Source organism: Eubalaena glacialis, chromosome 16, assembly GCF_028564815.1.
Source record: "Eubalaena glacialis isolate mEubGla1 chromosome 16, mEubGla1.1.hap2.+ XY, whole genome shotgun sequence".
NCBI classification, from domain to species: Eukaryota; Metazoa; Chordata; class Mammalia; order Artiodactyla; family Balaenidae; genus Eubalaena; species Eubalaena glacialis.
Window position 1 is genome coordinate 20,201,840 of NC_083731.1, and position 9,781 is coordinate 20,211,620.

Sequence of the window (9,781 nt, forward strand, 5' to 3'; positions counted from 1 at the left end):
TGGCCCTAGTCTTTTTCCAAAGGGCCCTTTGTCTAAGGCATGCTAATACTCTCGTATTTGTATTGTAATGGTAGGATTTATCTAGCTAGAAAAGCATCCAGCTTAATAAAGTTAATAATTGCACTATGAAATAGATATGAAGAACTAAAATTGGCTGAAGGGGAACCTATTTCGGGGAAGTAAGCTGTCTTCTGAAGTTTCTTAAATCACATAAGCTACCAGTATTATTTTTTATGTGGGCCCACTGATTTAGGCTAATAACCTCCAATCATTTTTTGCCTAGTACTCATTTGCAAAATTTCTTCATAAGTCTTAAAATTGATACATATGCTAGAAACTCTGTAAAGTTTAAGGACTGTGTATAAATATATGAGAACAGAAAAATAAATTTTTATTATAACTACAGAATATTTTTATTCCTATAAGGAATGAAATATTTTATACCTGGTCTTTTAAGAAAATACAAGTTATTTTATATTATTTACTAGTTTTAAATATAATTCTACAGATGGTTGAGAGCTTATCAGAAATAAAACACTGTTTAAACTTGCTACATGAGATATTATTGAAAAGGCACATTGATTTCTATATACACATGCACAATTATAACACAGAAACATACATTCCACTTTCCGATTCACAATAAAAGACTAATGCAATATACATTTTAGAATACCTTTAAAACAAAGAATTAACTAAAATAGTTTATGACTTTTGATGTAATCTATAGTTGTAGAATTGAGCATCCTTTTATTAACTTTATTTTTTTCAAACCTAATTTCTTTACTCCGTTCAGATATATGTAACCAACTACCTTGATAGAACCGATCCCAAATAAAACTGACAAATAATAAACACAAGTTGGACATATAATTTTGCTCTTACATTTGAATTTTTGAATTTTATTTATTTTTTTATACAGCAGGTTCTTAGTAGTTATCCATTTTATACATATTAGTGTATATATGTCAATCCCAATCTCCCAATTCATCACACCACCACCATCCCCCCCACCCCCGCCAGCTTCCCCCCCCCCCTTGGTGTCCATATGTTTGTTCTTTACATCTGTGTCTCAATTTCTGCCCTGCAAACCAGTTCATCTGTAATATTTTTCTAGGCTCCACATATATGCATTAATATACGATATTTGTTTTTCTCTTTCTGACTTACTTCACTCTGTATGACAGTCTCTAGATCCATCCATGTCCCTACAAATGACCCAATTTCATTCCTTTTTATGGCTGAGTAATATTCCATTGTATATATGTACCACATCTTCTTTATCCATTTGTCTGTCGATGGGCATTTAGGTTGCTTCCATGACCTGGCTATTGTAAACAGTGCTGCAATGAACATTGGGGTGCATGTGTCTTTTTGAATTATGGTTTTCTCTGGGTATATGCCCGGTAGTGGGATTGTTGGATCATATGGTAATTCTATTTTTAGTTTTTTAAGGAACCTCCATACTGTTCTCCAAAGTTGCGGTATCAATTTACATTCCCACTAACAGTGCAAGAGGGTTCCCTTTTCTCCACACCCTCTCCAGCATTTGTTGTTTGTAGATTTTCTGATGATGCCCATTCTAACTGGTGGGAGGTGATACCTCATTATAGTTTTAATTTGCATTTCTCTAATAATTAGTGATGGTGAGCAGCTTGTCATGTGCTTCTTGGCCATCTGTATGTCTTCTTTGAAGAAATGTCTATTTAGTTCTTCTGCCCATTTTGATTGGGTTGTTTTTTTAATATTGAGCTGCATGAGCTGTTTATGTATTTTGGAGATTAATCCTTTGTCTGTTGATTCGTTTTTTTGCTCTTACATTTGAAATTCAGTTTGTCTTTAGTATTCAAAGCACATTAATGACCTCAGGCTGTGGATTACTCATTCACAAATGATACAAAGTTACTGGCATTCCCTGTTTCTGGCCCAGAATTAGAATCAACAACTAGCTACTTAAAATAACAAAACATAACAGCACAAATAACACCATCAACGTTTTAACATTTGTAATTACCTAATTCACATTTTCCAAGAATGTAGGTAATGAAAACTTTATAAGTCTTTTTTGATGAGTTAATCAGTGTAATACCTGATTACTTCAGGTGTGTGTTTGTGTGTGAACTCCTCGGAATTAGCTACATAAACAATTAAATCTTTTGCAAAATGACTGTTTTATGTCCTCCATTCCAATCTGTATTAATTTTATTTCTTTTTCTTTTTTTATTTCAGTGGCTTGAACATCTACTACTATGTTGAAGAAGAGTAGCAAAAGCACACACTCCTGCCTTGTTCCCAAACTTAGGAAGAAATCACTCAATTTGCCTCATTAAGTATGATGTTAGATAGAGCTGTGTTGGAAAGGTTTTCATCAAGTTAAAGAAGTTCCCATCTATTCCTAATTTCCAGAGTTTGTTTTTTTTTTTTTTTTTTTTTTTTTTTTTTAAATCATGAGTGGGTGTAGCAATTTGTGTAACTTTATAAGACTATGTGATTTTCTTCTTTATTCCAACATTACTTTGATTTTCAAATGTTGAAAAAGCCTTGCATAACTTGAATAAAGCCCATTTGGTCAAGTTGTATAATTTTTTGGTACATTGCTACATTTGATCTACTAATATTTTGTTGATGGTTTTCTTTTCAATGTTTATGAGAGATACTGGTCTGCAGTTTTCTTTTTCTTCCTTTTTTTTTTTACCATCTTTGTTTGGCTTCAGTATCAGAGTTACAATAGCTTCACAAATGAGTAGGTTGGCTTTTCCTTCTCTTCTATTTCTCCAATAAACTGTGGAAAATTTGTTTTAATTCTTCTTTAAATATTTGGTAGAATTCTCCAGTGAAGCAATCTGAGCCTGGAGATTTTTTTCAGGAAGTTTTAATTGCAAATTCAGTATCTTTAAAGGTTATAGATCTATTCACATTTTCTATTGCATATTTAGTTAAGTTTTGTTAATTTGTAGTTTTCAAGGAATTGACCCATTTTCCTGAGTTGCCAAAATTATGAGTTAAGTTTTTCCTAGTATCCCTTTATTACCCTTTCAATGGCTGAAGTGTCTGTAGAGAGATCTCTATTTCATGCTTGTTACTTTTGACTTGTATTTTCTCTTTCACTGTTGTCTTACTGGAGTTTTATAAATTTTATTGTATTCTTTGCAAAGAAGCACTTTTTCCCCCTCTGCTGTTTTCCCTCTTTAATTTCATTTATTTTTGTTCAAACTGTATTATTTCATTCTTTCTTCCTCATTTGAGTTTATTGTTCTTTATTTTCTTTCTAGTTTCTTCAGGTAGGCACAGATTATTGGTTTGAGACCTTTTCTCTTTTTTACTGTATGCATTTAGTGCTATAAATTTCCCTCTCAGCATGGCTTTAGCTACATCCCATTTATTTTGATTTCCTGTATTTTCATTTTCATTTAGTTCTATTTATTTATAAAAATTTCCTTTGAGATTACTTCTTTGATCCATGTATTATTTAGAAGTGTATTTTTTTTAATTTCTATTTGCTTAGAAATTTTCTTGTGTTCTTTCTGTTATTGTTTTCAAGTTTGATTCTACTGTGGTCTATTTTATAATTTCAATGCTTTTAAATTTACTTATTGTTTTATGGTACAGAATATTGTCTATCTTTGTGAGTATTTTATGAGCACTTAAAAATTTGTACTCTGCTGTAGTTTGGTGAATTGTTCTATACATATATCAATTTGATCCTGTTTGGTTATGTTGTATGGTTCTTTTTGCTGATAAGGTGGGGGCAGAAATTCAACTCCCTGCTGAGTCCCAATCGTACCAGGGGAGGTGGTTGGAATTAAAATGCCATTTAGTTCCATCTCCCATCTTCTCGTTCAACCTTTTTTGATGCTGGGTAGGAGTAGAGGCTCAGCTCTCCATTGCAATCAGGTGACAACAGGGGTGAGGACAAGTGGTGTTCTCACCAGCCCTGAATCTTATAGTCTTGAATTTAGTCTTGTTGATGCCAAGTGGATGATAAGGTTCAGCTCACTTTTGGCCTCTGACAGTGTTCAGAGGCATGGGGAAGTGGAGTTGTTATTAGATCCTCCTTGCAATACTTCATGAAGTCTCATTGCTGTGGTGTGAGAGTGGAGGCTCAGCTTATCACCTTACTCAATGATACTACTCTAGTCTGGGATTTGTGTACCACCTATCAATACTTCCACAGGAAGATCAGCCCTCATTCAACCAGCCAGCACCACCCAGTGGGAGAAGTCTACTATTGCCTGCTTCTACCAAGAAAATGAGTAGGGTGGTCTGCTGCATGCTTGGCTTGACCAAATCATAAATAAGATGTGACTATTATTTTGGTGCATAGATGTAGAATAGGGCTAGTATCACCGAAAGGTTTTCTGTTGTTAGGCCACCATTTTCACATACTTCAGCTCAGAAGAAAAAACTTTTCTTAAGGTTGTGTGTTTGTCTTTGTGTGTGTGTGTGTTGGTTTCAGGCTGCAGGATTCTATAATGCTCTGTCTAGGATATGTGGAAGGAAGAAAAATACCCAGGGGCTTTACTGTGTCACTCCTCAAGTCTCTAGGTCCCTAGGAACTCTACTTTCTTCTTTCCTACTTTCAGAGTCTTCCTATGCTTGTTTATTATGTTATATCCAGGACATCTTATTTGTAAGAGGGAGAACCTGGGAAGAATGGAGCTAATTTCTCTTGTTGGAACCAAATGTGTTATGTATTGAATTTTAATAATTCATTATATTGAATGAAATCTTCAAACTAAATGCAAATGACAAAATATTTATTTTGAATAAGGGGTTTTTGTTTTACTTTATAAAAATACTGTCAGGTTCCACATATTTTGCAAAACTAAAATAAAATCTCTCAAAATTCAAAGCTTGCAGTTTTGACACCTTTTCTAGCCTTGTCCAAATAGAAATATTACATGTGGGACTTTGAGAATATTAATTATGCCATTTTCTTCATTAATATTCTTGAGATCAACTCCTGCTGTGTTCTATGATTACTTTTCTGGAATTTAATGTCATCTATGTGAACTGATAAGACATCTTTAAATTTTTGTGTTGCCTTAAAGGTTTTGATATTTTATGGCACAGACATTAATACTACAATGAAAATGTACAGAGCTTTATTTAAATGTTTCAAAGCTTTTCAAAGAGTCATAAAAATGACAAATAAGTTCATACCGTGTTCATATTAATTTTTCTAATATTCCCTAAGATTTTAAAGCTAACTCAATTTTGTTTCAAATTTACATACATTTTTACATAAAAATTCAACCAATTCATATATTTGCTATTTACATGTGTACTACTTTACTTCTAACCAGGAGCTGCCTAGTATGTCTATGCTCTGAAAACTTACCCAATTAAAATAATTGAAAAAAATGATGTGATCAATATATATTAATATATATGATATATATGTATTATATGTATGCTTACTTATCTTTTTGATGAAGTCAGATTATTTGTTAAAGAAAAAAGAAAACAAAAAACATGTAAAGAGTGTGGGTGTCAAAGCTAGTTATTGGCCTTTCCTTTAATATAATGAGCAATATTGCACATAAGGCTTTAATATTTTTATGTTTAAAACAGTATCTCAAACCCAGTGTCACACCATCCTTGTCAACTTTTCCTCTCTCTTTTTGAAGTATGTGTGTACGTGATCATCTCTATTTTATAAGGATATAAATGGATACAATGAAAACCTGAATAAATTGATTAATGACTTGTCTCATTATTTCAAGTGACAGTATTTAAGAACTGTTGCAAGAAGCTTTTAAACTGTGATTTCTAGAGGAATTAAAATGGCCTATATAAGCCCACTGAGTTATTCCATCTTAACATCGAGTACTTTAGATAAAAACAAAAGAAGGAAAAATAAGAGAGATGAGAGATATTCATTATTGGGTGTAAGGAATAACGAAAAAATAGTTTCCTATATTGGTCTATAATTGGACCCAAGGTAGAACATTTTCAAGATCTGGATCTTCTTCCTATCAAATAATGTAGCTAACAATGAAAGTAATAGTGGTGACTTTTTTGGGGCCATGTCTGATCTTCTGCAGGGTCTGCCTGTTTTCAGTGACTTAATCCCATGAAAAGAATCTGTGTAAACTATCAGAACATAACTCAACTCTGTGTGTGTGTGGTTCAGTACTCCAACAATACTCTCATAGATCAAACATTCTCCATAATTTTTCCCCATGAAAGCAGGGCCTCAGTTCCACAGAACTCTCTCTTTAATAATATTTACATTTGCAGTACTGTAAGGACTTTCTTACCCTCCTATCCTACATGAGCACTCACAATTCTCATTATTATTGACATATCTGCCTCATCTTATTTGGGGTAACAAGTTTTTCCAATGCTAGGTATCAAATTATTTTCATGGACAAATCTTTGTTGTCCTGTACCAATCTCATTTATTTCTTAAAATCCCTGAATTTAAAATTAAAACTTCACAATATATATATATATTTTGACTTTTATATTTTTACCTTTTCAAAGAGGAAATAATTGTTAAGCAATATTTAGTGAAGAATGCCCCATATGCATTAAACCTGATCACTTTTGCTGTTCCCTTAAATATTATCTTAAACATTAATAAATGTAATATAAGTAATTATATTCAGTTACATACCATTTAAACTATGGGGCTAGGATTCGAATCTAGTGGTCTTTAAACTTCTATTTCACATAAATCACATTGTATCTGTCAAATAAATTCCCAAATCATAAAAAGCGCAGATATATTTCACAACTTTCAAAATTAGAGAATAAACACACCTTTTAAAAAATTGTATAAAGCATCTCTTTCCCTCTCAGTCTCTTTCTCCACACACAAACATTACATATTTTCTGTAATTGTGATTGCCTATTTAAACTTAATCTGATCTCTCCTTTGTCATTAAATACATTTAATGTATTCATATATACCAGTTGTTCTAAGTACCTAAGTATTAACCTAGATTACATACATTGTTTTTTAATAATATCTACTCTAAATTAATGAGTTCTCTATTACAATTATGTAAACCAAGGTTGCTGCTGGAATTAATTTTATAATTTATGCATATTTTTATGTAACTAGATAGTTTTTCTTTTCCTCTCACACAAATAAATAAAACTTAATTTTCTCAATAATATATGGCTGTAGCTAATGTGGGAGAGAAGGACTTCATTGTAATCAATCATAAATATTATCCTTGACTGATATATGTCCCATAATAATAGTAGACATGGCAAAAAAGAAAGAAATTCTTTAAATAACTTTATTGTGTAAACCCATGATTTAGAGACTAATACAGTGGAGCTTACCGTGCAACTTATTGTGAAATTTCATGATTTATTATGCAGTTCTTAGGGGCTTACTGAGTGTCCCTATTGTCACACTTCATGATTTACTGAGTAATACAGAAGAGCTTATCACATAACTTGATAGTGCAATTCTGATTTATTGTGAAATATTTGTTCCAATCTGTTTTTACAATGGGAAGAATTTATCTAATGTTCCCTAATTATAGACAAGCTTCATCAGACACTTCATTTTCAAAGCAGATAATATCTCTAAGAAAGCTTTGGATACATCTTTTGCAAGAGGAAAATTTCTCCCCTCAAAATGATCATTTATCCTAATTTCTGGAAGCTTTCAAGTCTGTAAGTCAGCCCTAAGAAAATGAAAGGTTGCTGCTACTTTATTTAATAATGTACTATGATAACACATCAATTGATGATACAGTTATTTCTCAAAAGACTAAAGTTCAATTTTTCTAAACACAATGAAGTCTCTATCTTTGAAAAAATTAAGTTTTTAATTATTTTTATAAGACTTGGCTTATCTCTTTTTCCCTCTTTCACTTGTCATCAATCAAAACCTTAAGGGATAATTCTAGAGTAAGCAGAACTGTAAATTTACAAATTTTTACTACAACTGTGAAGTGCTTTGGTAATATGTGTATTTGTGTGTGTCGGGCTCTCTGTTTTCTTGTTTTTTTTGCCACGATTACATGAGGAAATTCTATAACATGAAACGATTTTCTGATTTGTAAACTGTGTTTCTTTTTGTTGAAGTTGATTTTATATTTTACTTTATGTAAACTTAACAGCTGTTAATTATCTTTAATAAGGAACATGTGATTCAACCCTTGAATGAATATATAATTTTAATGTCTACTTTCACATATCTGAAAACTAAACTAAGGCAGATGTAGTTTATTTCATTTAATCCATGCACAGGCATTGATGTAAAAGTCATTATAAATGTAAATAGTATCAAATTATGGAAATGAATATATACCCAAATACAATGTCATTCATAATTTGTGGAATGCCCCCCAGACACCATGCAAGATACAGAGGCATAATTTAAAACATTTATATGCCTACAAGGAGCAAATCTTTCAGCACTGGGAGTAAAGAAAAAGAGAGAGATCTTTAGGGAAATTTTATAGCGAGGAAAAAAAGCAGTAATTAAAAAGCAAACCAAAAATAATCAGATCCAAAGAATGGCATTAGTAACAGCTAATGAAGCCCCCAAAAATGCAGTATGTAGATTAACTACATAAGATATAGAGCCTATTAATTAATAATGGTATAGAAACTATAAAGTAGAACATGTATATGAAAGTTAGTACATAAAATAAAAATGCATATATTAAAGGAAGAGGGGAAAAATTTAGTTTGATTTTTAAGAATTTGAAGTTATGACACCAGAACCCTACCCAGTAAAGCTGAAAATGGACTAAATAAAAAAATGTCTAAAATTTCTTGAAATGCATTGTGGGATAGGGCAGCACTCAAGAAACAAGATGGTGGGAACAGGGATGAAATACTGACCAACAACACATCTGTGATCTCTCATGAATCCCTAATGAGAATATATTTGTGGTTTTAACCCAATCACGACCACATATTACATGTAGGAGTTTTTTCTAACAGAATGATTTCCAAATGCACTTACAATGCATATATGATTTTATTAGTTTGAGACGTTAATTTATTACTTGACATATAAGGGAAACTCCATTCCCCCAAAACACACAGATGCACACACACACACACAAACACACATATTAGTCAACACTTTCACACACACATTCACACACAGTTCCTCAGCTAGAAACATTTAAAACGTGAACTTTGCTGTCTGAAATTCTCTACCTTAGTCAAGTGTTCAAGCAAGGTTGTATGGACACTTATTTATTCTACTTCATTTCTCTACAGTTCCTAGACATGCTGAAAGGAGCTGATATGCAGCGTACTCCCTATGTACTTTTTGTTGCATGTGATTTCAGTCTCATTTCATTCTCCTATCCTTCATTGATTGTTTATAATTACCTAAATGACAGACTAATACAGAATCGAAGAACTTTTTAGGAGCGTTTTGAGCCAAGAGCACACATGCTACAAAGGCCAAACATGTTAAACCATTCTAAAATATAATTGCTTTAGAACTGGAGCCAGCCCAGGTCCCACTGAATGGATCATTTTACAGCATCACTTACAATATGAATTCTGTCAAAGAATATCCCAACTCAGTTTCAACATGTGATTCATCCTTTGTATACAGTGCACCAATGATATCATTCATCCTGTGCCAGTTATAAGAAAATAGGTTTCAATATAGGTTACCTTTTACTGTGTTTCTTTAATAAAGCTTCCAGAAATTATTTGTTTTATAATTTCAAATTATTGTGAATATAAAAGTAGGCTTTTAGTAGTGTGTTTATAGTGAAAATAACTGCCTCAAGGGAATCATATACTCAATAGCATTCAAGTGGGTTATTGAAAAAATAATGCC